Here is a 26,432-nt window from a genome sequence, read left to right as displayed (position 1 = left end):
GTGACTGCAGCAATCAAAGCTCCTGCATCCCTTTCCCCTGCTGGAATCACAAAAAACTGTTTTTCCTTTATAGTGGCCTTCCAGTTGTGTTTACTACCCCATTGGGCTTGTGATCCTCCCCTCTTTTCAGGGGTTTTGTAGGCTGATCCTGACAGCAGCACAACAGGCACTGGCTGCTCTCCACTCCAAACCTCTGCCAGGCTGTGAGATGGACGGAGCTGATTTAAAACGTACCGTGACTTGCAGCAGCGTAAGAAGCCACTGACAATCATTCTGCTGAATGTAAAGGCCTGTATCCCAAAGGACATCAGCGCAGCCAACTCACAAAGAAAAAAAGAAAAACAGCACTCAAAACAACAAATGCTCTTGTATTTCACATCATCCCTTGTCAGACCCAATCTCTGCAATACTCCTACAATTGGATCTCATTCGAAAACCCTTATAAATCGTCTGTTTGTACGGGAACTATAGAAACACCCAATGCAGGCACCCGTTAGAGAGAAGTGCACACTCTCCAGCAATGCCTTCACACTGCTCTTTTTGTGCCTTTTGTGCTGTTACATGCCAGCCTTACAGACCAGAATCTTTCAGCTGAACAGCTCTTTGCTTCTTATAACCAAGGTGCCTCTCTGAGCTCTACCTGGTTGACAACTCAAGTCCAGGAGTCCCTACTTCACTGGACATCATTTTGGCAACACATCTTTTCAAACCCACACAGTAACAGAAAACCGAAGACCAGGAGCCAAAAGCATGGAATTAATAAACAGCGAAGGTAATAAAGCACTGGAACAATGTAATGAGGTGAATCTTCCATCACTGGAAAATCTAAAACCAAGAAGGGATGTTTTCTACATTCAATTCTGCACTTCAAGCAGGAGTCAATTGAGGGCAGTCCTATGAGTTGCTCTTGCAGGAGGTCAGACTGAGAAGATCACAAGAGTTTCTCTGAACCAATAACCCAGGAATTAATGCCTGGGAAGAGTTTCTTGTAAAAATCTGTCAAACCACTGCCCTTTAAATCCCTACCTATGACTCCTCTGCCATGAAGCTACAACACAGAGAGTATAGAAGCTGGAAAAGGGGAAAAAAATACAAAAGAGTAAAGTCAGAAGTTACTGAATAATGAATATCGAAGCACAGTGTCAGGAAGATGAAGGTATGAGCACTACCCTCCACCACGCTGAATAGGAACTATTCTGGGCTCCTGAAGATCATGGGAGTTTTGCTATTATTGACTTCGCTGATACTCAGTTTGTGTCCTCTGCAGCTGAGCAGAGGACACAGCTTTACATTCTGCATGGCTGCAAAGCCAGTACTGCTCCCAAACACAGAGCAGTCCCATGGCACAGCCACCCTAGGTACAAAGCTCTCATCCATTCATTTTAACCCCCAGCCAAGCTGTCTTTGCAGCTCCAATGCCAAGGTAAAGGAATCTGGATATAAACAGAAGGATAAAGAAAAACCAAATAAAGCTGCATTGCCATTACTATTGTGTTGCTGCTTTGGAATCAGCAAAAATAAAAATCTCCATCGTCAGATCTGGTTTTCTCAATGCATCTCATATAGAAAGTTGGCAGGGGATTGTACAAGGAGAAAAAAAAAAACAAACCCTACCGCACAAGTCCTCAGAAAGCCACCAGAGGGTAGCAAAACATTTTAGAGAGCAGCTAACAGGAGACCAGACAGAGCAGCCAGATCTGTACTTGGAGATCTCCTTACCTTCTAGTTGCCAGTTCAGTTATTTGAGGAAATCACAATTTTATTCACCCCTATCCATTTCTTATTCAAAGATGCTGCCTTGATTGCTTAGTGGAAGAGAAGGGAAACATATTTCATGTTATTCTTGCCCTGTACCTTAGGAAGATGTTTGCTTCTCCCTAATTTCCCTAGATATCTCTCTGCATCACCCACCCCCAGGCCAACTCTCCCCTGCAGCAGTAGGCAGCACGCAATGTCTTGAGATTCTGACTTTCTCAAATCTGTGAAAAGTACAGGAGAGGGAGAAACATACCATTTTTGTAAACTTCTCCCCACCTCTCCAAAAGCCTCCATCTTCCACCTTGCAGATTCCCATCCTAGTCGCATGCAAAACCCCTAAGCATCACAAATGCACCACGAGGCCAAAAAACCAACCCTCTCCTGAATGCTCTCATAGCTTTTATTCTGAGTGTTTGTGTATGGAAGACTTGCACGAGCCTGTTCTTAAAAAATATTATTATTATCATTTTTAAAGTCTCCCATGTGTGAAATTGTCAGCAGGATTATTCAAGTCAGAATGCAAGCAACCCTGTTACCCCATTTGGAGAAGTTTGTATGGAGCAAAGAGACCAGCCTGGAGCTCAGCAAAAAAAAAAAAAAAAAAAAAAGAGTCTGGCTTTTAAATAGCTAACTTTTCCATGCACAGTCTGCAGGAAGCAAAAATAGCTCCTGAATATTTCAGCAAATCATTCCCAATAATTAAAATTGTGATGCGTTTGCTGTCAATCCCAAATGTGGTGAGAGCCATCAGATATATTATTCACTACAAATTATTCATCCAGCTGCATTTGCAGAGTTGAAAATTTCCGTTCACTTAGACCTAAGTTCAAAGAATACATCAAGCTTCTACTTTCATTGCTAACAAAAAACCACACAAATTAACCTTTGCTTGTCCACCCTATTTATTAAATACAGGTATATCTCACCTAGTAGGTTAACAATGTAGTGCAGCTGACATACTGCATCAATTGCCAGGCTCTACCTGTTCGGTGCAGCTGCTTTCAGTGTATTTTATGGAGATAAAAGTCATTAAATATATTTTTATGCAAGCTATACTCCAAACTGGAACATCAGACTTGCTCTGTCTATGTGCTGTGCCGCATCTGAGGATCAGTCCTTTGCCACAAGGTTGGGAAGCAGTGGAGGCAGAGGAAAGGCTACCTCAGAGCTCCAGTGTTAGCCTAAAAAAACTACCTTGTAGAAAACTTGACTGTCAGCCTTGCCCCATCAGTCATTGAATTGGGGCATTTACTCACAAGCTCCTTGAAGTAGGCACTTTATTCAAGCTAAAGACCTCTGAAGCACCACCTTCTTATAGTGCATCATCTTGCATCATCCAAATCCAGTCCAGCAGCTCACTCCACATTTTTAGCTCATGCAGAAGATATAATGAAAAAGCAGAACACACATTCAGCACAAGAACACACTCTGGGCAAGATCTATTTAAATGTCTTTTTAAAGAAAGTACCTAATATTTAAAAGTGCCTTCATTTTCCTGTACCTGAGATTAGGACACCTCCAGAGGACAAGATATTTTGGAAGCATGAAGTATCCCTGCTAGAGCAGTCAGAACACAGGCATCTCAGTTTGAGATTCCCCACTGTCCCCCAAGCATCTCTGAACATTTAATATAAATATTATTACAAATCACTGTCAAGCTCTCCCTGATTTCACCTAACACTCCAGAATAGAAGACTGTGAGCTAGAGCAGACCCCTCCTCAAATTGTTATGTGCACTTTCAAATACAGAACCTCTCCTTTTCATCATTTTGCCCCCAGTAGTCTTTGTGAGATTTACAACATAAAAGAAAGCTGTTGCCAATGGCCAAAACAGAACAAATATTTGGCAAAACAAGCCATAAAACTTGTGTTGCTGTTAAATACAATAGGACTGCATTTCATTACTATTGCATGACAACCACTTTCTTGATCTCACTAGTCGCTCCATACATTGGAATGTCATAACCTGTTTAACTTTTGCTACACCAAATAAAGTACACCTTCAAAAGACAACTCTCTCCCCTCTCCAACTTGCAAAAAGCACAAAGAAAAATCTTCCTTTTCTGAAAAACTGGTGAAGAGTACAATGGGCAGCCCTCAGAGTCCTCACCTGGCTACTGTCTTACCACTCACTGTACTAGCCTTGCCCATATAGGGTTAAACCCGTGTCTAAATCTTCTACTTTCAAACCTATGAAGAACTCCATTGAAGTTGCTCTGTGAATACAGACAGCTATTTGACTTTTGTGAAGAATTTCTCAACTTATAAGATTATAGAGTGGAGATTTCAAGATGGAAACCCCTTTCTTGAAAGCATTCAAGGCCAGGCTGGATGGGGCTTTGAGCCATTGGAGGTCTAGAGGGAGGTATCCCTGCCTATAGCAGGGTGAGAGGTGGAACTAAATGATCTTAAAGGTACCTTCCAATCCAAACCATTTTACGATTCTATGATAAGGTAAATGCAATCACTACTTTGCATCTTCATTAAGTGTGATACAGACGTCTGTTTTGTGAGGTGGAAAAAGACAGAGCTTAGCTAAGCAAAGCACTCGTCTGCACACATGTACTCAGCCCCACACCCCTCTTGTTTGCAGTCTGGTCTGTATTCATGTAGTTCAGTTCTACTGGACTTGGGGAACCATAGATAGGCAAAAACATCTGCAATATACGCAGCACATCACCCATGTCTCTGATAAGTCACAGAGTGGCTGGGGAGAATGCCACTTCCTAACTAAGTGGATAACTATTGGAGATGATGTAATGTGAAAATCTAGAGGGATACTAATATCCTCTTTGGGAAATGCCGCTGATGCTATGAGAAAATAGCACATCAAAGTCACAGGTCCCTGCTGAGCACTTCTCCTCAGCAATGGGTTGCACTGCCATTCCTGAATGTCACCTCGGTGGAGAGAGGGACTTCCTGGGAGGAGGATTCAGCTCGGAGCGATAAAAGCTACCTTCTTCAGAAATACACCCATGGACGTGTCAAAGGCCAGGACAATATTGGCACACTGGGCCATAATTAAAACTTCTGAGATCTTTATTGCTTTCACTTATTACATAAAAGACCATCAGTTTAGGTAATGATCTTCCCCAAACTGGCATGTCTGCACAAACAGAAAATCAAAACACCGATGGAAAGGAGCCTGATGGACAATTAGCTCAGGGAACAAAAAACCCCATCAGGAGGTCCAAAGCCTATCTCCAACCTTGCCACTTCTGACTTCTGAAGAACACTGTGGAAAGCCCAGACCTCAGCACATGTTTGGATATTAGTAAGTTCTTCCTGCCCAGCAGATGCCCTCCCTTTGCCAAACACTCCCTTTCTATAGAGGATCAAGTGAGTGCTGTTACAAACTGACCGTCAAATTAAACTCAAGCTTTGACATACTGGCTTTCCAGAGGTGCTGATAGACATCCCTTACTTGGGATATGTATGACACCCTAATAAAAACAGTTAATTGTCTTCTCACTCATGAAACCATCCACCGAGAGCCTTTTTTCTGTTCTGCAGCCAAAGTGGTGATTCAATAGCAGGTGAATACAGACAGAGAAATGTGAAGAAGGATGATCAAACCAACAGAAGAGTTAAAGCCAAGTTTACATAGAAGAAGCACAGAAGTGCTGTGGGAAGACAATTGCATTCATTTTCAGATTTGAATAAGTGAGAACTATACAAAATCTGGACCTAAGGCTAATAAAAGCAAAAGCTTACTAACAGTGGTTAGATCACACATGTTCACGTGGAGCCTGCCTAGGTAGCTCAGACTGCAGCACTTCAAACAAAAAGTATGTAAATAAGAGTGGTTTAGGACAAGCCTTTGTCTACAGAAAGTGACTGCTATTAAAACATACAGTAGCCTAAACTTCATATTGCTTCTGCCCCATTCAGCTGTTAGACCCTAACCTGGAAAAAGTGATGCAGAAGTAAAACCTGAGATGGAGGGCTGCAGCTTTGCACTGGAAGCAATTTGTAAGATACAAGTCCTCTCCTGTAAAACTGAGACCTCGCTATAACAGAAATCATCCAGGGAAGGAGATGACAACAAAAATGCAGCAAAACAAGAGCTTATGATCTCTGCCCCTTTGCATCCTCTACTAACAAAAATTCTCTAAGTAAAACTCTTACCACCAGCTGTGAACATCCTCACTCGTGAGGCCAATATTTCAGCCCAGTTCTACATTCAGCTTTGATTCATATATACCATTGCAGACTTGGTTCAACAAGGACAACAACACAGTGGTTCAGACTCAGTTATACTTCAAGGAAAAAAATTGACGTGGCTTCAGTGAGTTTTCAGTTCACTTGGAATTTGGCCCCAGAATTATCAGGTAAATCGGGGCTTTCCTCTCATCCTCTCATCAGAGCTGCAGTGCAGCAATCAGATGGGACCTGGGGCTGGGCAGGAGCCCTCCACTCCTAAGGGGATTTTCATCTTTTGTGTTTATGCACTGCTCTGGGGACTACCTAATGTAACATCGTGAATGCTTGCAAGGACTGGATAATGCCATGCATTCTGCCCTGGTTTGGTTCCTCTGGTTTCTGTATAATCAGTGTAGATGTTGGCCCCTGCACTCCCCCAAAACCTGCTCTCATCTAACCAGATCTTGTGGATTTCTGCTTATTTCATCCAGCTGCCCAGCTGTGTTTCCACAAGACAGACAGGGAGCCCTGCCTGCATTCATTAGCACAGCTCCAGTGAGCCCCATGTTGTCTGCCCATACCGCTGCAGATACCTCAGGCTTCTTGGAGAGGCTGAAATGGCATTAGGTACTGGTACTCTGAAGCTGAACTTCACCCAAAAAGCCTTTCCAGAAAATCTTGTTTTCACCTTAAGTCAGATGACGCTACTTGAGCAGAATTGTCAGCAAATGCTTCTGCTTCTGCTAAAAGCCCTGCATCAGGAATGAACAGTAGATTGGTACATCTGTTCCTAGCCCAGCCTCAGGCATCTCTAAGAGCCTTTCCAACTGCCCTAAGCACCTCAGACATGTGTCACCCCTTCTCTGCCCCACCTCTCCCAACTTCTTCCCTGAAATGAGTCAGGGATGTGCCAGATGAGATGATGTAGAATAACTGCTACCAGGAACTTCTCAGGATTCAGTATTTGCCCTAAAGTCCTACAGGTCTCTCATTTGTTCTGCTGACAGGGACCCTGCAATGCCTGACACACAGTTTCTCAGACAGAATTTCTACTAATATTCCTACATTCCCAACATGGCCTGGCTGGTATCCACACAGAGGTGAACACAGCCCTCATCTCAGGGCTGGAGTTGCAGGGTGTGACAGTGCTACACACACCTACCAAGAAGGATGTTTGTTCAGCCAGCATTCTGCCCTATGTGCACACAAGTTCAGGCTGAAAGTTACTTCCCAAGCAAAAAAAATTTTTGTGATAATGACATTTTCCAGAAAAGAATGCCATTGCAACTATTTTTTTGTTGTTCCAGCTTTTAAAAAGTGGAGTTGTTTTGCTGAGTGGAAAAAAAGTTCACATTTCCCACTAAGAAAAACATGTGGGAAAATAGAATTTGCAGAGCATGTGGCATAACAGGAAAGGATTGTCAGATTACCTGCAGAACTGCTACTTGCCTCCACTAAAGCTCTATTTTGGTTCAAAGCCCTACTTGCAAATTCTCGGTGAGGGAGCAGATAATACCAACTTTCTTACAGTATTTTAGATTAGTCGCTGCATAAGAAATAGAGTAGCCTCAAAATAGGATCTCTATAAGCTTCTGATTCACGTATTTGCCATTTAGGGTTAGTAGGTATGTATGCGTTTTTAATGAAGATACAGAACACCATAAAAAAATCATCCAATTCACAGTTCTTTCTATCTACGGATTAAGCTGAGTGCGCAGTGGCTCTGTGAGCGTGCTTACAATGCAGCCCTCACTCCATTCTGAACACAATGCAGTAGAGAAACCACAGGCTGTGTTGGACCACACCAAAAATGTTCTCCCAAAGCATTAAAACCTGTTTGCCATAAATTGATTGGTACCCCTAGAACATTCAGCTTAGAGGCAATTAAAGTTCAGTTTCCTCTTTTTCTAGCTGATTTTAACATAACTTTGCAACTAGCAAAAACTATGATAGGAAGTTCAGTAAATTAAGATTTTAAAGAGGAAGTTAGGTAGAAAAAGATCTACACCTAAATTTTGCTGACAAAACACACTGGCTGCACCATACAGACAGCTTAGCACAGTCTCAAACCATCCAGCATCCCCCAACACTGGCAGCAAAAGTCTTTGTATCACTGAAAACCCAAGTTACAGAGCTTCATGCATGAACACTGAGCTAGATGTGATATACCACATGATGGGCAGAGCAACACCCCAGAGTGCCCATAGAATAGCAGCTCCTTGCTTCAGCTTGTTCACAGGGCAGTCAATCCCAGAACCCCAAACCCACATGGATAAGTCACTCCAAAAGCTTGGTTTTGCTTCTAGGGGCAAAAAATTCTAGGGTGCATATTGGAAACAAAAACTACTCATTTTCAGTGCATCATCCTCATTAATAGACCCAACAAGGTTTCAATGAAAAACTACAACCTTTTATTCACATCCATCTACCAACCTATAAATGCACAGAGAATAACCACAGAAATGTGGAGCTTGCCACCCTTGTAACCTTCTTGAGTACTCCCTTACATCCATACACCATCAGTGGCCTTCAAAACAAAGTACCTTATTTTGCCTGAGGGGGCATGGCAATCTCAGCAGTATGAATTCAAAGTTATTAGGAAAGCTGGCAGAGCATGACAGCCACACAGATTTTCTTTCTACTTCTCAGTGGGAACAGAATGAATTGATTTGTTCTAGAGTAGAACCAGAATACCAAAATACCATACCTAGTAATGTCTTTTATGTTGCATGCAGAAATAATACTGTGGAAAGAAATGATAATGATTTTATGGTCCCAGCTCAAACTTTTGTTCCTCTAGCAGACAGAAGCATCCAAATGAGATCCCAATCCAACATGAGCCAACCTTGGCATTACACTGGTGCTGACACAACCATGTGGTTAGAAAGGTTTCTCTTTCCCTCCACTAAATACCACCTCACATCCTGTAAGCAACGTCTTACAGCTGTTATCAGCATCAACTTGTGTAACTACTGGCAATGAGGTGTGGGGCAGAGAAGCATTAGTGAGCTGTAGGAGAAGCAGGAAAAGGGAGAAGACAATTTGGGATCTGTCCTTACTGGTGCTCCCAGAGATACCTTGGACTCTCAGCAGCAGAGAAAGTAAGAGTGGATTTACATAATGGAAAAAAAGGGACTGGGGAAGGGGACACAGACAGGTGTGGGGACACCCCAGGTCCTACCCACATGCAGACACTTTTCTGATCTGCTTCAGTCACTGTAAATCACTTCCAAGAGACAAAATGCTGCCACTACACATTGAGGTACTGCTTGAGACTACAACACGTGTGCACGCTGCTATCTCTGGGGAAGGGAGCAACAAGGCAGGGGTAGTTTGAAGTACACACTGAGAAGCTGTTGCTGCATGATGATCCTTCAGTGACTTAGGTAAAATAAATTCGATAGCTCAGATTTAATCTAGCAAATCTGCCATTGCAGTGGGCACTGACAGGAATGGCAGGCACAAGAGAAAGGCCAAGTGCCAGCAAAAAGAAGATAAGAGAAAGCCCTCATCCCAGGAGATGGCACTGGATATCACCAGCTGTGATGGGACATCAGGCCCAGGGCTGTCAATCCACAGTTCTTCATAGTGATGGCAGGCTGGAGAATGTGAGATTGTTCTTTGGGTTCAACAAAGTGGGAAGTTTCACAGACCTGTGAGGATCAGTCTGTTATAATAATAGACGGGTCAAAAATAACATTTAGGCTCATTCTCCCCTTAAAATTGTAGGGGAAAAAAAAGAATTTTAAGACTTTTTTTATTTAAAAAGGTTCAGTCCTTTAAAAATGAGGAAGTGTCTGGTATTTTTCATATCAAGTATTTCCAAAAGCAGTTGGAACACTCCAAGGGAACACAAGAAGGTGAAATACTTATTTTTAGCATTATAGAAAAAAAAAAAAGAACAAAAACAAAAAGCCTCAACTTCCATATTCTATTTATCAGTGAAAGAATAACTATTACACCAGTGACTCTATCCCTTGTTGCAGAATCTCATTTTCACCTCTAGCTTCAAAAGCTTGCAATAAAAGCTACTGTTGGAGGAGCATCTGCCATGATTTTCAAGTAAGGCAGAGAACTATAGAACAAGATAGATAAAACGTGATGGTCTTCTGAGTGGATGCCACAGGCTAAACTAAGTGAGCTACACATTACACAGATGAACGCACAAGGTTAGATCCCATATCAGTAGATAGCATTCAAATGACAGTCTCAGAGTTTAGAAGACATGTGAATACAGCTCTGCAGTGATGCTCTTGTGCCTAAAACCACCAGGGACCTGACCTCCAGAGACCTGCAACACCAAGTTACATCACTCAGAAGGCAAACTTCATAAACTTCATGAACATTGCAGAATGATGTCTCTACTACTGCAGTAACAAATTCTTCTTAAGTGGTTTGTTGTTTTTTTTTTGTATTTGTAGAGATAGGTAGGAATCATAACTATCACCTATCCTAAATCTGGCAACACAATCATGTGCTTGGTCACATCTCCTCTTTTTGAAAGGTCTTCATATTTTTGTATTATGAATTCACACAATGAAGCAATGGAAAGTTCCCATCTGAAGTTTCTATGGAGGCACTATTTCCCATTCAGCTCCAATAATTTAAATTGTTTGTAAAAGTTCTTATTTCTAAATGCCTGCAACTTCGATGGGGAGCAGGAGTTACACAGCCACACTGTTCTCTGAGAACATTCCCCTCAGATGGGTTTTAAGAGGAAGAAGGAACACGGTGGCCAGAGGTTGCTAGATTTCTTTTCCTTGGGCACTGCCCATCTCCTAGCACCTACCCACAGCACAGTGGTGCACGACTATGGCAACAACAGCAGGTAGAGGACTTAAGGGAATGCAAGTTTCGAGGACAAACCTGGGAGGCCCAGAAATTTCTTTATCCTTTAACAGTGCTAAGCAGAAGGAGGAGAAAGGAACAAAGAGATAACAGCAATACCAACTCGTCCAAAGCAGGAGAGACCAATAAATGCCACCATTAATTGCCGCTCTCCTAGCAGGAGCTTGGATAGCCCTTAGAAACACTGTGAGTAGTTTGAATGGCTTTATTGATATTTACTCTTCCTTCACCCTGGGTAATTTACGCAAATAAGAGATTAAAAGAAAGAAGGAAAGGCAAAAATAGTGGGAGGGAATAAAAGGGTAATTAGTGTTGTCAGAAGGAAGATCAGGAAGGTCCTAGTGACAAGGAAAAGACAAGAGGAAAAGAAGGGACTGACAGGCATTTAGTATTTCAAGCACAGAGAGGTTCTTGCAGCTAGAGATGCCAAAGTGAGACTTGCTTATTATTATGACTATGACAAAGCAGAAAAAAACAGAACACACATTGATTAAAGCAGCAGGCATCTCCCTTGGATGCTGAGACTCAGCAAGGGGCCATAGCTTCCCAAGGAGGCAAGCATTTAGATTTCAGCTATTCCGAGACATGAACCATATGTCAGGGCCATCTGGAGGCTGCTTTATTTGATGGATGTCAGATGCCTCCAAAGGCACGAGGGATGGGAGCTGAAATATTGGTAACTGATTGATGGTGAGGGCACTCAACTGAAGATGACCCCACTTCTTAAAAATTCACACCTGCTCTACAGGAGAAGTTCAGAAATAGTCATCCCAGCAGAGATGATGTCTTCTGTGGCTTTCAAAAAGCAGTGACTTCTGATGAAGAGCACAGATGTCATTTAACTGACACAGTGAACTTAGTGGTGTCTCAGCAGCAGCCAATGGCTGGCCCACGGCACCAACTGGAGGGTCCCATTCAGCACCACATCTGAACTATCACTACATCAAGAGATATACTGTATCAATGAATAAGGTCTATGGCAGAGAGCCTTCTGTGCCTTCAGAGAGTCTCCTGCTCTGCCAGCATCTCATCAGAAGGCTTACCAGAAGGAGAAGCTCTGATGAACCACCATAAAAAAAGGGAAGAGAAGGCACCTCTGCAGAGATTCATGGCTGACAGCAGTGTCCACTGAAACAACATTTCCTTTCAGCCCTAAAAGATAGGATGCCTGGGTCCTGGCACTGACGGCCTGTTAGATGAGTGCAAGCCACTGCCCTTCTCTAAGCTACAGCAAATTTGTATTATCCAACTTTAAAAAAAAATAAATAAATAAAAATAAAGCAAAGGGAAAAAAAAATCTTGAAGTCAGGTAGCCAGGTAGAGTTTCTCTGCCTGAATGCTTTGTATCTGCGTACATCAGCAGTATTCAGGTAACAAAGAGTAGCAGAAAGGAACCCACTTGCCCAACCACAAGTAGGCCTTTTGCTGAGATCTGTGCAGGGAATCATGTTTCATCTCACACCAACAGAGGGTGAAAGGAAGAACCAAGAGCCTTGGCTGTCTCTGTACAAGGAGAGTGTAAGCAAGAGAGCAGAATAAACACATCTCTAAGAACAGCTTTCAGAAAACAGCTCAATAGACCACGTTGCACTTTGTCGCTGCCTGGTAAAACAACAGTAAACATTTTTTCTTCCTCAGCATTCCACAACATGCAGTTTGAGAAGCCATCTGAATACAAATGCTTATTACCCTCAGCATACGGAGATCTCTGTGATTCATATCCAAGGACAGAGTGTAAAACATGCTGCCATTTCACAGCTCTTCCTAACATTCTCTTCCAGCCTGCTGCCCTATCTGAACAGTCCCAGGAATTACAGCGCATGGTGAGCTGAATTACAAGCATGAGGACTTGGCAATGTGATCCCATCCCACTTTGTTCCTTGCTTCTCAGGGAAATAGAAGCTTTGAAGAGCAAGTCAGCTGCAAGGCTGTCAGCATCCTCACTACCAAGCATTGCCCTAGAGATGGCTCAGATGGAAGATGTTTGACAACCCATTTCCCCACTCTGGCTCCAGGGATTGGGAGCTCTCTGAAAAATTCCAATTTCTCTTGACTGTTGCTGAGCAGTGGGGCCTCAGTCCTTTGTGAGGAAAGCTGTGTATCTGGTAACTGAGCTGTCACAATTAGCACCTGCTAAGAAATGGGCTCTGCATTTGCAGTATCATAGGGATATAACTCTGGAAACGATCAAGGGGCAGGAGGATTTGGGGATTTTGACACTTCTCTGTTGCCCTCAGAGGACTTCAACTATCCTGCGCACTGCCAGGACTACTGGGGTTGGGGGACGTGGTTAAACAGAAGGTTCCATCCCAATGGGTGCCTGCAATAGCAGGCAGTGAAATGCTTTACTGTTACATGTCTGGAGCTCAAAGTAGAGCAGAATAAAGGCAAAGCAAGAGTCCTTCCAGCTTCATCTGCACTTGGGCTGCAGTTTGTGCTTTGTATTGTCATCGACTCAGAAAAGGACTGGGGTTTAGTGACAAGTCAAATGACAAGAAAGTACAAAGGAAGGGTTATAAATATGCATCAGAATCTCAGGCTGAAGATCAAGGGCAATTTTATGAGAAAATCTTTTTAGAATAGAAAAAAAGAGGCGAGGAGGTACGTGCGTAAATCTTCGTAATCATAACAGCAAGCAAATGACCCTGTTCTTCCTCCCTCAACAGGAAGGGTGAAGAACTTTTCTGTCATGAACTTTAGAAACTTAGAGTTTCCTTTGTCTTCTTCAAATTGTTCATTTCTGCCATGAAGTTTGTCTTTCAGCCTTCTTTCCAGCCTTTTGTACAGTTAAAACCCAGAGTCCTTTGCACTTGCTGAAAAATAGAGAACTACAGCAGATTTAGATGAAGCTGTATGCTTCTATCAGATAATTAGTCTCACACCATGTGAAGAAACCAAGTATTCATCCATAAGAAAGTGATTGCTCCGGCAACCCTCAGTGCTAGTGCTGGGGAAGCGTTAACACACTGAAACCTGACCAACCTAGATACTTCAAAATAGGGACTTCTTTATCAGGTTCTGAAAATCTTCAAAGTAAAACACAAAGAGTCTTTGTGGGATAATTTACTTGAACAGACTTTTGTATGGTCAGCAGATCAAACGATGATTTATTTCCCCTTGGCATTGGAAACAAGAGATCAGCACAAAAAGTATAAACTAATAGTAATACTTAGATCTCATCTAACAGAAGAGGAAAAAACAAACAACAACAAAAAAACCCAACACTTACCAGGAATATTCCACACAGTGACACCAGTTACCAGGAAACAAATCACGTATTCTTTGCAACATTAGCTTCATTTTTTGGAAGAGCCACTGAGACCACTGCAGTGCACAGGAGGGAACGCAAAGGGACAAGTGATGCTGCACTCATTTCCATGGTGCTGGAGCTGCTAACTTTTCTAGCTCAGCAGTGTGAACTGCAGTGAGTCACAGCCTGCTTCATCTTTCCACACAGTTGTCCCATTTCTGGGATAGCTAGCAAACTAGCAGAACTCCAGCTCCCGTGCTGGGAGGAGTGCATGTGCTGGTTTTCCTAATGAGGAAAACAACACACAGGGCAGACACTCTGTGATATACTTGTCCACCACAATCACCTATTATCATCCAGGTGTAGTGTACACCTAGCTCAGTGACTTATGGCCAGATTTGGGTCCTGGATTTCCTACACATTACTTCAGGCTTCCCAGTGCTCCAATGCCAGGTGAGACCATGCATGCAAACAGCACCAGGAGGGTTGAAGCAATTCTTGTCCTTAGAGCTGAATCATTTTCCCTTACTATCCACGTAAGGGATCCACTTACAGGCATACGTGCCTATTATCTGGGCTCGTATGTTAAAACAATTAGTATCTGCCACTTTGCAACATCCTTTCCTCCAGATACCCTACAAATAGTGCATCTGATCTTCCTTCTATAGCTAGAAAAGCCAATAATATCAGTAGGCACAGGAAGAGTCCATTAAAGCTTGCTGCATACTAGTACAATTATCTCCATTAGTGGAGAGGTAAACTGAGACACAGAAGGACACATCTTTTCCTCCAAGGTCAGACAGAATATCTACTGCAGAGCAGAAACAGAAATCAGCACTGCTTATTTCCAGCCCAGGCTTTGACCATAATTACAAATGAGAGATGAAATTTGGCTCCCATTCTAGAAGTTGGGGAAGTTCAGGACCCGGAATCTATTCCTGGCTTTCGCTTTCTGCTTCAACGTGTGACTTTGGATAGGTCAAATTTTGATGCTTGCTCATATGGAGTGACTGCCCATGCCCAGGCTTCCCATGTATGAAGAATGCTTATGCATCCCATATATGACGGCAAGATGCACTTATTACCATCTTAGACAATTCATACATAAATATTAACTTTCTTTTTTTAATAGTGTCATCTTCTAGTAACAACTTGCTCTGCCTGCTGGGTCCCACTATTTGGCTGTAATGACAATATCACACAGGGTTACACAAGAAAAGTTTCAGATACTGGCCAGATGCACCAAATCTCAACTTTTTCTTGCAAGACAGAAGTTGTTTCCTAGCCAGCAAGCAGGTCAGCTCCACCACTGCGTCAGACACCTGGGGGACAGCTCTGACTGCACTCACCTCTCACATTGGCAACTAAATGGGCAGTATGAACTGCTGTGTTGCAGGAAGCTAACCTCATCCTTTCAGCAAGAATAAGGCACGATGGGAAGACATGCCTCCTCTGCAAATGCTATTTTCCACAGCTGCTGAGCAAACTCCAGTTGAAATTTAAAAATTTGGAGTGTTAAACACTCTTCAAAGTCAGAGTTGGAGAATTGTTGGCCTTGATGAATTCAGTTGTAGTTTTGCCTTTGAACACCACTGAGACAGGACTTCAACAACAGTGAATTGGGCTGCCCCCATTAAACCTGCACAAAGTTGCACAGTGAATGAATAAATATAATTCATTTGAGTATTCTCTGTAACACAGTTCAAGACTTGGATCAATTTCTACGAAGGCTGGAGCAGAAAAACAGTCGATACCTGATTTTAACATTTCTACTTATGGAGATTTCACCATAATCTTCAGTATCAAATGCACTTCTTCCATGGTTAATAACTTCATAGTTAAACTTCAATTTATTCCTGGTCAAAACACGCCTACCTTTCATTTCTAGTCTCTGGATCTTGTCGTATATTAAGGAGCTGTTCCTTATCTAGATACCAGGCAGATCAAATCATTCTTTGATAAATGGAGTTAATATCATTCCTCTGGCCTCTCATTATAAGTCATATTTTCTGGTCATTCTTGTGCTATTCTGATTTCTTTTTTCCAGTATCCTTTTTTCAGTGACAAGTATAAAAAATAGCCTCAGGTATTTTACATAAGATCATACCAGCACCCATTTCAGAGAAAGCACAACCACCTTACTTCTTTGCCAAATTTCTATGCGTGCCTTCTGACAGGCAGCACTTGCCTATGCTCACTTACCAGCCAGGAGCCCCTCGTGCCCAGTCCTCCCTTTTGAGGAAGCCATTACAATTCTTCAGCACCCACAAGGGCAGCCACAATGGACAGGAATGGAGATCTGCTTCTAATTCACCAGTGCGATGACTTTCAGAACAATCTGTTCTCGTCATTTTTACCTTCTGAGATCACTTATCATTAAGCGCACAACAGCCACAAGCCAATCTCCAACAGCCCCCACTAAAAACCCATAGTCACAACACACACTCTGCTCTGGTCACACCGTAATTCTAAAGAACAAATTCCTAATTTCATAGATTAAGTTCTTACTTTTCAAGACAGCCATAATAATAATACTTAACAATCCTGAAGCAATTTTCATTTTCAAAGAGCTGCAAAAATGTTAATTAACAGCATACTTATACCAGCTTTAGGAATCAGTCACCTCGCAACTGCTGCTCCATTCACATCTACACTCTTTCCAAAAGGAAGCGTCAGAAATCATTTAATTCCCATGTTACTAGTAATATTTTATTCTATTACTTGAGTTTAATATAAGGCCCGGTAACAACGTGGAACTAAGTATATTAATATTGTCCTTAATGAATTCATGTAATTCTTTCCATTAAAAGAACGGAAAAACTTGTCAAGTGTCTGTCTTCAGTGAATGAGTTGAACAGCTCTAAGCTTTCCGTGAAACTTGTGAGTGTAAAGAAACTTGACTAGTAAGCTGGATCCCATCCAGGTTGGATATTAGGAAAACTTTCTTGTCAGAAAGAGGGATAAGGTAGTAGCATTGGCTGCCCAGGGAGGTGATCGAGTCACCGTCCCTGGAGGTATTCAAGAACTGTGGAGATATGGCAACAGCCATGGTTAGAGGGCATGGTGGGGATGGGTTGGGATTGGACTTGATGATCTCAATAGTCTCTTCCAACCTTAATGATTCTATGATTACAAAATTCCCAATGTTATGGTCTTGCTCAATACAGCTGTAATAATCTCTGAAACTCACTGTAAGAATATCTTATTTTGGAAGAGGCTGGCACAAATCTGCAGAGGATCATCTATTTTTATATTTTACTGGATGACACGTTTTATTTCTGCTTTAGGGAACAAGCCAAAAGCTGGAGGTTGGAAGACGCCTTTCCTCCAGAAGCATTGATCAGATGCTGCTTTGCAAGAGGTCCCCGTGAAGCATTGGCTGCTGGATGCTGTCAGATAAATAACAATGGGCAAAACCAACCATAAATCTCAGCTAGTGTGATCGCTTCCATTAGTTGGCACTTGTCAGCCTCATATCTGGAACTGAAAGTCATAAACCCTTCAAGGTATTTGGATCCAAATGTTTCCACATTCCTCAGCCTCTGGAGGTTGGCAGAGCTAAGCAGGCACTTTAAGAAGTGCTGGCAAAAAGAAGCTGAAAATGAAATCACAAAAAACTGTCTCTGCCATAGATCTGGATACACAACATCCAGAAGAAATGTTGCCAGTAACTCTTGAAGCTTAATTTCATCCATCACTGAGAGCAATGCACAACAGAAAGCAGCTTACGCAGTGCCCTGCTGAGCATCATCTGTTTAGTGTGTATGCTGTATTTTTAAAAAACGTGTGAAAAATGAAGAACTATTTAAGTCCAAATGCTGAATGTGCAGACTCCAGCCTTATGCCAGACAAGATGTTGATCTTTAAGCTTGTCAACCTGAAAGACTTTTATATTTAAAGAAAACGGCTTGCTTGTGAAGGAGCTGAATTCCATCTGGAGCAGGCAGAGCGCAGGGTCAGCAGGATCGGCCGCCGAGCGGAGCCGCGTGCGACGAGCCTAAAGCAGCTTGGCCCGTTTAAGCCTAGCAAAACTAAATGCAAGAGGGAATATGATCATCCCAAAGGTATTTATAGGACAACCTCAGCACTGGTGCCAGTGCAGAAATATGACCAAAAACACCCATTACTTAGAAATCGGGAAGGTTTGATCGGCACAGCAGGGCTCTGAAACATTTTCCAAGCAGAAATAGTGCTTTTAAGAGGGTACTTGCAGTTCATGAATGTGTTGTTCTCATTGTGAGAAGTGGGAGCAATGTAAGGAAAGCCAACAGGCCAAGGTCTCTGTGCCTCCTCTGCTGGTATGATGGAAAGTTTTTACACTAGAGGGGATTTTAGCAGCTCCCGTCTCTCCAGGTATGCTTCAGTTTCCCACCTGTGGGCCAGCACCTACCTAAACATTTTTGGTTTTAAAATACAAATACCAAAGAGGTAAAGTCACATTGATGCTTTTCTTGAGATAATTACAGATGCTCCTTGTTGGAGTTTCTTACAGACTTTTCTCCTGCTAAATGCCCACTCAGTTCAACAAAGGTTTGACAGCAGAAAGAACAAACTAGGAGCTGACAAATTTGATTAACAGAAAACTGGAACCAAAACCTGCCAGCTTCCAGCAAGAGCCAGCACCATGGCTAGCATGCACACGTGTAGGAGTAAACTTCACTTACGTAAAAGCTCAGCTGCCTTCAACCCTGTGCAGCTTAAAGAAGAAAAAAGTTGCCTCTGCATCAGCTAGCAGCATTTGTAGGCTCAGGCAGCCAGCAGCAAACCGCCACAGCTAAGGAAGTCTGCTGCAGTAAGAGGAGCTGCACCAGCCTTTTGCTGCATGAATGAAGCAAAACGCAGCACAGCACTGTCCCTGCCACAGGGCACTTCACCTCTAACCCAGGTCAGATACAAAAGCACCACTTCAGTCCCCCAAGAACTCCCCAGGAGAGACACGATGCCAGCTGCATAGTGCGTGACAGACACCTAAGCACACAGGCCGTCATATTTTCTACTTAAGTGCTTGTGAGATGAAGGATCTTCCGCTTGGAGACACGCTTTCACGCTACGTTTATTCTCTGCACTTCCTCACCAAACAATTCCAGACACCTGGATCTCAAATTCCTAAATATCCATTGCAATCTACATTGCTGCATAGACCACACTTGGGGAGGAACACTCGAAACAGACTGCTGCATCCTGATTTTCCCTAGGAGAAGCCAGGCTGGGACACAGCTAGGTTAACCAGGGACAGAGCAAACAGAGAAGTTTATTTGATCACTGGCACAGCCTGTGGGACTTGTGTTGAGAAACTGAAGTACTGCTCGTTAAGTCCACAAAGAAATTTCTCTGAAGAACACCAAGACAACATTATCCACTTCCCTTGCTATCTTAGCATTTTGCTCATGCTTTTTCCCAAAGTTTCTCCCGTTTTCCTGGATGAGATGCAGTATAGATGGAGAACTGACTTATCTTCTGTGATGATCTAAGGAAAGCATGCTTCATCCCATACAATCTGACATTCATAAAATCATCTCATACCACATATAAGAGTTATCATTTATTTATAAAGCATACTTAATCCGGCTTGTTTCCAAAATACGTTCACTTAGCTCTTAAATATCTGTTTATTGTGAATCAATACACATAATTGCCCTGCTCATACCTACAGAAATCCTATTATCACACTCAGACTTGTACATTTACGTTGACGCTTGCACCACAGCCCAAAGAGGAAAAGGATGCCATCACAGCCATAACAGAGCCTGTAGGGTAAGCAGCACCAGGACCCAGTTTCTACCACATGAGGGATATGATACTAATTTCACCAGATTTAGGATGAGCTCACAACACAGATGCCTGGGAGCAATGGACTGGGCCATGTGTGGAAATACTGTAGATGCAGATACTGTATCAGACCAGTACTCAGCTGGACCAAAGTCCAGCAGGCCTAAACCCTGCTCACCACATTTTCCAGGATGTCCACAGTCACCTCAAACACCAGATCCTCACTGTTGGACCTTAGCACAAGCGAAGGAAGTCCTTTCTTCATGCCATCCATTCTCAAATCACTTGTAGTCAAGGATATCAGCTCCAAAATTGCATGATTCCATTTCCTTTGTACTAGATTTAGGAGTCTGTAACAATAGGCAGTAGTTTTGCGTGCTGCAAGATCAACAGTGCAACTGCACTGGGAAATGCAGCCAACCAGCCATGAGAACAAGCTGAGCAATTTTCTCAGTTTATGAGGTAGTGATGCTGCAGAACAAAGAGCTGCTATATCCCTTTAGATTTTGCTCAGGACTGGCAGAAAGCAGCCCCTACGCTTAGCACACCAGCAGCCTGTCTGCAGGATACAGAAAGGCATTGCAGTTACAGACCAGAAGTACAACAGCTGCACACATAAACGTGTTCATTTGTCCTCAGCACTCCGAGATGCACAGCACTTTCAGCCTAAATGAGTCCACAGTATGTAACAGTCACCCAAAATAGGAACAAACTGAGCAAACCGGCCAGGAATTGCCCATCCCAACTGGGCTGCGGTCTCACCCATCAAAAACAGAGCCAAGGAACCCAAAAGCCAGAGCCACCCAATCACCAAGGCCTAAGGCAGCAAAGAACTGTCACATTTAACACATTGCAGCACACAGCTTCCTCTCACGTTGGGTCAACTGCAGACTTGTCTTGTATTTTTGTCCCTGCCCCTTCAAGAAACAAAAATTATTTAAAATGATTAATTGTCCTCAGCGGTAATTAATTATCCCCAAGCAGTGAAGCGAAATGACAGACTGATATTTCTATTGAATCCTCAGGGGAAAATCAAATCGTCTTGCTATGCTCTCTAAACCTGACATAAAGTTAAAAATAGGAAGTTTAATATGCAGTCTGTAGGACTTTTTCTGCCTGTAAGGCAATCCCAAGGGATGTCTCAGTTCAACCGCAAGCTCACAAAGTCCCACTGTCCTAGAGAAGGTACTGACATTTATTGCCTTCTCATGCAGCCCAGGCTCGATGGAATAACAGCAGGAGTCAAACAGCTTTGTCAAATAATACAGTGAATGGTAATTCTCAGCAATAACTTTTAAACACCTAAGTTGCTACTGAAGTCTGCTTAGAGAGATGTGCCAAAAGCAGCATCCTCGGATTGCTCTGGAGGCCAGTTCAGGTCTGCAAGATTTGTCACTGCCATCATGACTCTTGGTCTTAACCCCAGGAAGATTTGACCTGGCAGCACACATCACCTGGTCTAGTTAGTCCTCCCAGAGTAGATGTCTGCAAGAAACATGGCAAAAGGACATCCAACCAGCATCTGGAGCCAGAAGGCCCTCTACCATCCAGAATTTTATTTTTGTTTTATTCACAGTATCCTAAATTCCCATGGTAACATCAACATAGCAGTTCCCTAAGGTAGGAAGAAAGTGTTTTTTACACCTGTATTAATTTATACCTGCAGTCATTTCCGATTAAAAAAAAAAAAATCGCCAACATCTGTAGGAGGGCTTCCTAGCACAGGTGTGCACAGCTCTTCACAGCTCTCTCCCAGCACTAGCAAGGGACATACTGCAAGCTACTTGACATGGATCTTCTCTGTGGCACCTGTGACAGCCCTGCTTCGTCAGGGAGCAATGAAATCTTGCCATTCATTTCGCTCCCGCCTTAGGGTTTGAATATGCTTGCTTGAGAAAAGGGACTGGCTTTCAGCATTGCCACACGTGCCCTGCACACAGCCTGAATACACACAGTCTGCAGTGTTTACTTCCCCACCAGGGAGGGACCACAGCCCAGATGTGGCTCCCTGCATGCAGGGCATCCAACAGCACACTGTCCTATATACCACATCCCAGGGTGAGGGAGCCACTCCAACACCACGGAGGTGCCCAGACAGCACTGTGTGGGCACACACACAGCCTCTCAACTGCACTTACTATAGCAAAGTTTGTTGGCTTTAAGCAGATTAAGGAATTTTGCCTGATATGCAACAAAGTTCTTGCATCCATGGGTGAGAAATAAGCCTTTTATTAATCAAAAAGCACAAAGCTCCCCAACCCCCTCAGCTTTTTTTTTTTTACCACTGCCTTTCCAGGGGCATCACATCATGACTACCAAAACTCTTACAAGTGACAACTACAAGTTTTTTTAGGTATTTCAGTTATGGCTTAAGGCAGAAGACACGAGAGAAAAAAGAGCAACGTTGTCAAAAGTGTTATTTGCTGCACTTAAATCTCTCTGCTCATGGTACAAGCACCAATGCCTGAAGAAGTTGTGCCGTAGCACAAACAGTACCTTGCTCTTCTACCCTAATGATATGAGCTACACAATGCTAACAGAGACATGGGGACACCTTTTGGTAGATGGAATTGTGGAACAGACAGATAAGAGATTCCTGTGATAGCAGCCACAGCATCAGCCCAGAAGCCCCTCCCAGCCCGGATTTGAAACCCACGGAGCCAGCAGAGCTCCAAAGCACCTGCAGTTGGGTTGGAGGTGCCTTGCATCCCCTTTTGCAATAGAATTTGCAGCTAGCACCAAACCTCACAGCTCAAATCAGTGGCTGAAGCCCCAGCTGCAAGGCACTCATTGCAGGTCACTGCCCACACGGCTGCTGGAGCTCAGCAAAATTAAATCTTTGACCCAGCCTGAAGCTGCTGCTGTCCCTCATAAGCGCAGTGGCAGCACTGCATCTTTTACTACACATCTTCTGCAGTTGCTGCCAAATATGGCACTTTGGGGGCATTTATTTTAAGTGTCATTGTCTTCTGTGTATTAACATATGCTCCAGTCAAACCCTTTATTCATTCTTGCCAGATATGTTGAGGCTTGTAACAGCCAAAATTAGAATGTTGGAAGCACTACCCTAATTCATAACCAGGAGAAGGAGAATATACTTGTATAGATTTGAATCACTTTTTTTTTTTTTTTTTTTTTAAGTCAAAACTCCTTTTCTGATAAATATAACCACTGTGGTCATTAGTCAGAAATGACAGCACCTTTAGAGGAGTGAGCTACACAGCTGTGAGGGTATGGAGAGCCCTCTCCCAGTGCTGCCCAGGAAGGTCATCCCACCTCTCCTCAGGTCTGCAAGGCTTCATCATAGCAGCCTTTCTTACTGGGAGATCAACTTGCAGATCTGTGTATGCTATGAGTAGTTACAGAATCATAGAATCATTAATGTTGGAAAAGACTTCTAAGATCATCCAGCCCAACCCACTCCTCCCATGCCTGCTAACCATGTCTCTCAGTGTCACTTCTCCATGGTTCTTGAGCACCTCCAGGGATGGTGACTCCACCACCTCCCTGGGCTGCCAGTGCATCACTGCTACTTTTGTAGCATCAAAACCCCAAGTGGACCTCAGATTTTTTTTTTTTTTTTGGTGAGCTGTTGCTAAAGGAAGCCAAGGCATAGGACACCCATATTTTTCTGAGAGCAGCCTTTTTTGCACTTTGAAGATCAACCACACAAAGACGTTCATGCAAAAACAGATTCTCAGAATCTAAGCTACTTGGCTCAGGCCAACTAGGGAAATTCTCTGGGGCCCTGGGATATTGCCCCAAGGGACAGAACCAACATCTCACACAGTTACATCTGTGTGTATGCAGAGAGCTTCACGAGCCACCACAGTTAGTGCCAAAGTAGAAGAAAAAAAATCTAACAGCACATTGGAAAGTTATATTCCATTATTAATGGAAAAGTTTCCAGCAGGACAATTATGCAGCACCCTTACAGGAAGATGCCAGGAGACAGAGCATTAGCAAGGTTGGCAACACGGTGTCTGTCTATGGACTGGCTGAACTGCTGCCATCCCGCGCCTGCTGCTGTAACCTCCCCAGGCTGAAAATACAATTGCAAACATTTGTGTGACTAATTGCTGACCTACAGCAGCAAGGTAATAAAGGGCTGTATGGAGACAAAAAGAAAAAAGACATTTGGTTACAGAATTAAAACTCCCCACTCCTGGGGATGCAGAACAAATAAGCCAGTTCGACAGAGAAACCTAAGTGCTGAGAATGAAAAATTTCACTATGGAGGCTGCAAAACAATTTTAGGTTAATTAAGAAGTAGGAGAGGTGAAGCAGCTGAGCCAAGCACCTTGCCCTTGGGGCCATGCAGCAGTTCTCATCCCCAGCTCCCCACAACTCATGGGCTCCTGCAGTCAGCTCAGCAGTTAAAGCCACAAGCAAAACCAAAGACTCCATCATCAGTGCTAGTGGCAAAAGCCCCTGTGACTGGAAAAAAAGTCCTCCCTTTTTCATGTGGGACAACAACATGCAGTAATTGTTGCAAAACTAGTCTTATAGTGAGCAAGGTGTAGTAAAAGCTGGCCCTGCAGTTGTTTGATTTTCACACTAATGAGCAAGTTAAAGTTCATTTCTATCATCTTTATCATTCATAGTGGCAGGCAGCTGAGGAAGCACTTGAGTTTTTCATGCATCAGCTTAGAGGCATGTTTGCAGCTTTTGTGGCTAAGCGTTCTGTCTCCTGCTGTTACTTGTGATCCAGCCTGGCTTCAGTCTGTTCTCTCCTCAGTGTGAAAAGCCTAAATTTAAAGAGTTTGCCGAGCAGGTTCTGAGCAGAATCGAAATAACCGCAGTAAATTAACTGGCACATAGAGAAGCTCCTTAGATGGTTAAAAATGAGGAAAAGACTACAAATCTCCCAGAGGATAAGATATATCTGCACAGCCAAGTGGTCCTCAGCCTTACGTCCTTTAAGGGTGCGCAAAGAGCTGCAGCTCTGCAGGTTCTCAGACTGGCCTTAGCACAGGTGCAAAATAAAAGGCAAGATGTACATGGAGAACCCTGCCAGAATACGACCCAGCCTGTTTCAGAGCATCCCTGCTGTCATCTGCACTTCAGCAAAGAGTGCAGTGGGAAGGCAGCAGGGGAGTCCAGGTCTCTGCTTCTTTCAAGACAACCCCTGGAGTGCTGAGCTTCTGATGTTGGTGCATCAGCAAGCAAGGAAATCAGACAAGAGCAAAATGTGTTTTATCTTTCAGTCAGCGACTGGAGTGTGCTGGCATTCAACAGCACGTGCCACCAGTTTTTCTTCAAACACCAGATTAGCATTAATTTCTCCAACATGGTCAGCAGAAAACCCACTGGATGCTGTGGCTCTATGGCTTCTCAGTTCCAACTCCAAGCACAGCAATCAGCTCTGCATTACACACACGTACACAACAAGTTCTCTGCTCCAGACTGATTTTCACAACAGAGCTGATAAGGGTGGGTTGGTCAAGTCAAGCTGGGACAGAGCAAGGGAAAGCTGAAGCCTGCCCCAGGCTCTGTGGTGGGTAGACCTCCCCAGTGAGAGGACAGCACACCTGTCAGGGCAGTCCTAGCTACATGCTTGAAGTCCAGAGAGACGCAACACAAGTTCACTGCTCCAGAAAGAAAAACTTCACATCAAGAGATGTGAAATAGGAACAAGCCTTCCCATAAATAGTTGGGATGAGGAATTTTGGTTTGTCTCCTGACCTATGGGCTCAGACGAGTGCAGAAAAGACTCTTCTGGGGATGCAGGGGCAGCAGTGAGAGTGTCCCTGCCAAAGGTGCTAATCAAGATGCAGCTCCCACCATGCACAGCCTCCAGTCCCACCCCTACCCCTTGCTCGCTTCTGCCCCTAGGGCAAGGGGACATTCTCAGGGTCTGCAATCTCCATTCCCCTACCAGGGCAGAGTGTCCAGAAGAAAATTCTCAGTTCTCCTCTACTTCTGCTCCCTCCTCTTCAATCCTGTTCCCTTCCTTATTACTTTCTAAATAGCACAAAGTCTGAAAGATCCCCATCCCTCTCCCTGGGTCAGGAACCAGATGGAGACAAGCATTAGGAAGACAAAACTCTTCTTCAGAAACGCTGAGGAAAAACACCTTCTTTAAAAGCAAAATATATGCTCAGCTGCCTTGTCCAACCATCATCAAGATTACAGCAATTTATCTCCCATAGGGAGATAATTGCAAGGGCTTTAACTGATTGGCAGCCCATAAGCACAACTCTCCAACAACTGGTGTTACCTCTACAGGCCGTGCACTCCTTGCAGAAGCCCTTATGTATTTGCTAGCCCAGAGTTAAGCAGACCCTTAACAGCCCCCCAGCTCCTGAAGCAGGAGGCATTCCTGCAGCATTAGTCCCAGCAGAACTGTCACCTCACGCTATAGGAGCAAGAGAGCCAGGTTATGTAAGCTTTGTTCAGTGCTTGCAGTCTGCAGTGACACTCTACATTTAGGAACCTAAGATCCTGAGTAAAATCCTGAGTAAAATTATTAAACACAGTAAAATTGCCCAATTCAATCCCCAGGAAAAACAAAGTGGCTTTCATTTCTGCAAAAACAACTGAACACCATTCATTTGTGAGAAGGGGTTATTTTGTTTAGGCTTTTTTTTAAGCTTTTTCCTTGGACTTTTTCACTATAGTACATTTTTCCTTAATTAGTTGAGTTAAACCAGCAAAGTGCAGG

At 43.4% G+C, this 26,432-nt stretch overlaps 1 protein-coding gene across 1 annotated transcript in view; it reads right to left on the bottom strand.

Moving 5' to 3' along the window:
- The window catches only part of FGF12 (fibroblast growth factor 12), a 186,801-nt gene that overhangs the window by 127,168 nt on the left and 33,201 nt on the right, over nucleotides 1-26,432 (bottom strand). The window lies entirely within an intron of this gene.

This window comes from Phasianus colchicus, chromosome 10 (genome assembly GCF_987193195.1).
Source record: "Phasianus colchicus chromosome 10, bPhaCol1.hap1.1, whole genome shotgun sequence".
Lineage (NCBI taxonomy): Eukaryota > Metazoa > Chordata > Aves > Galliformes > Phasianidae > Phasianus > Phasianus colchicus.
Note: the sequence above shows the minus strand (reverse complement) of the source record. Positions and strands in the feature narration are given on the sequence as shown.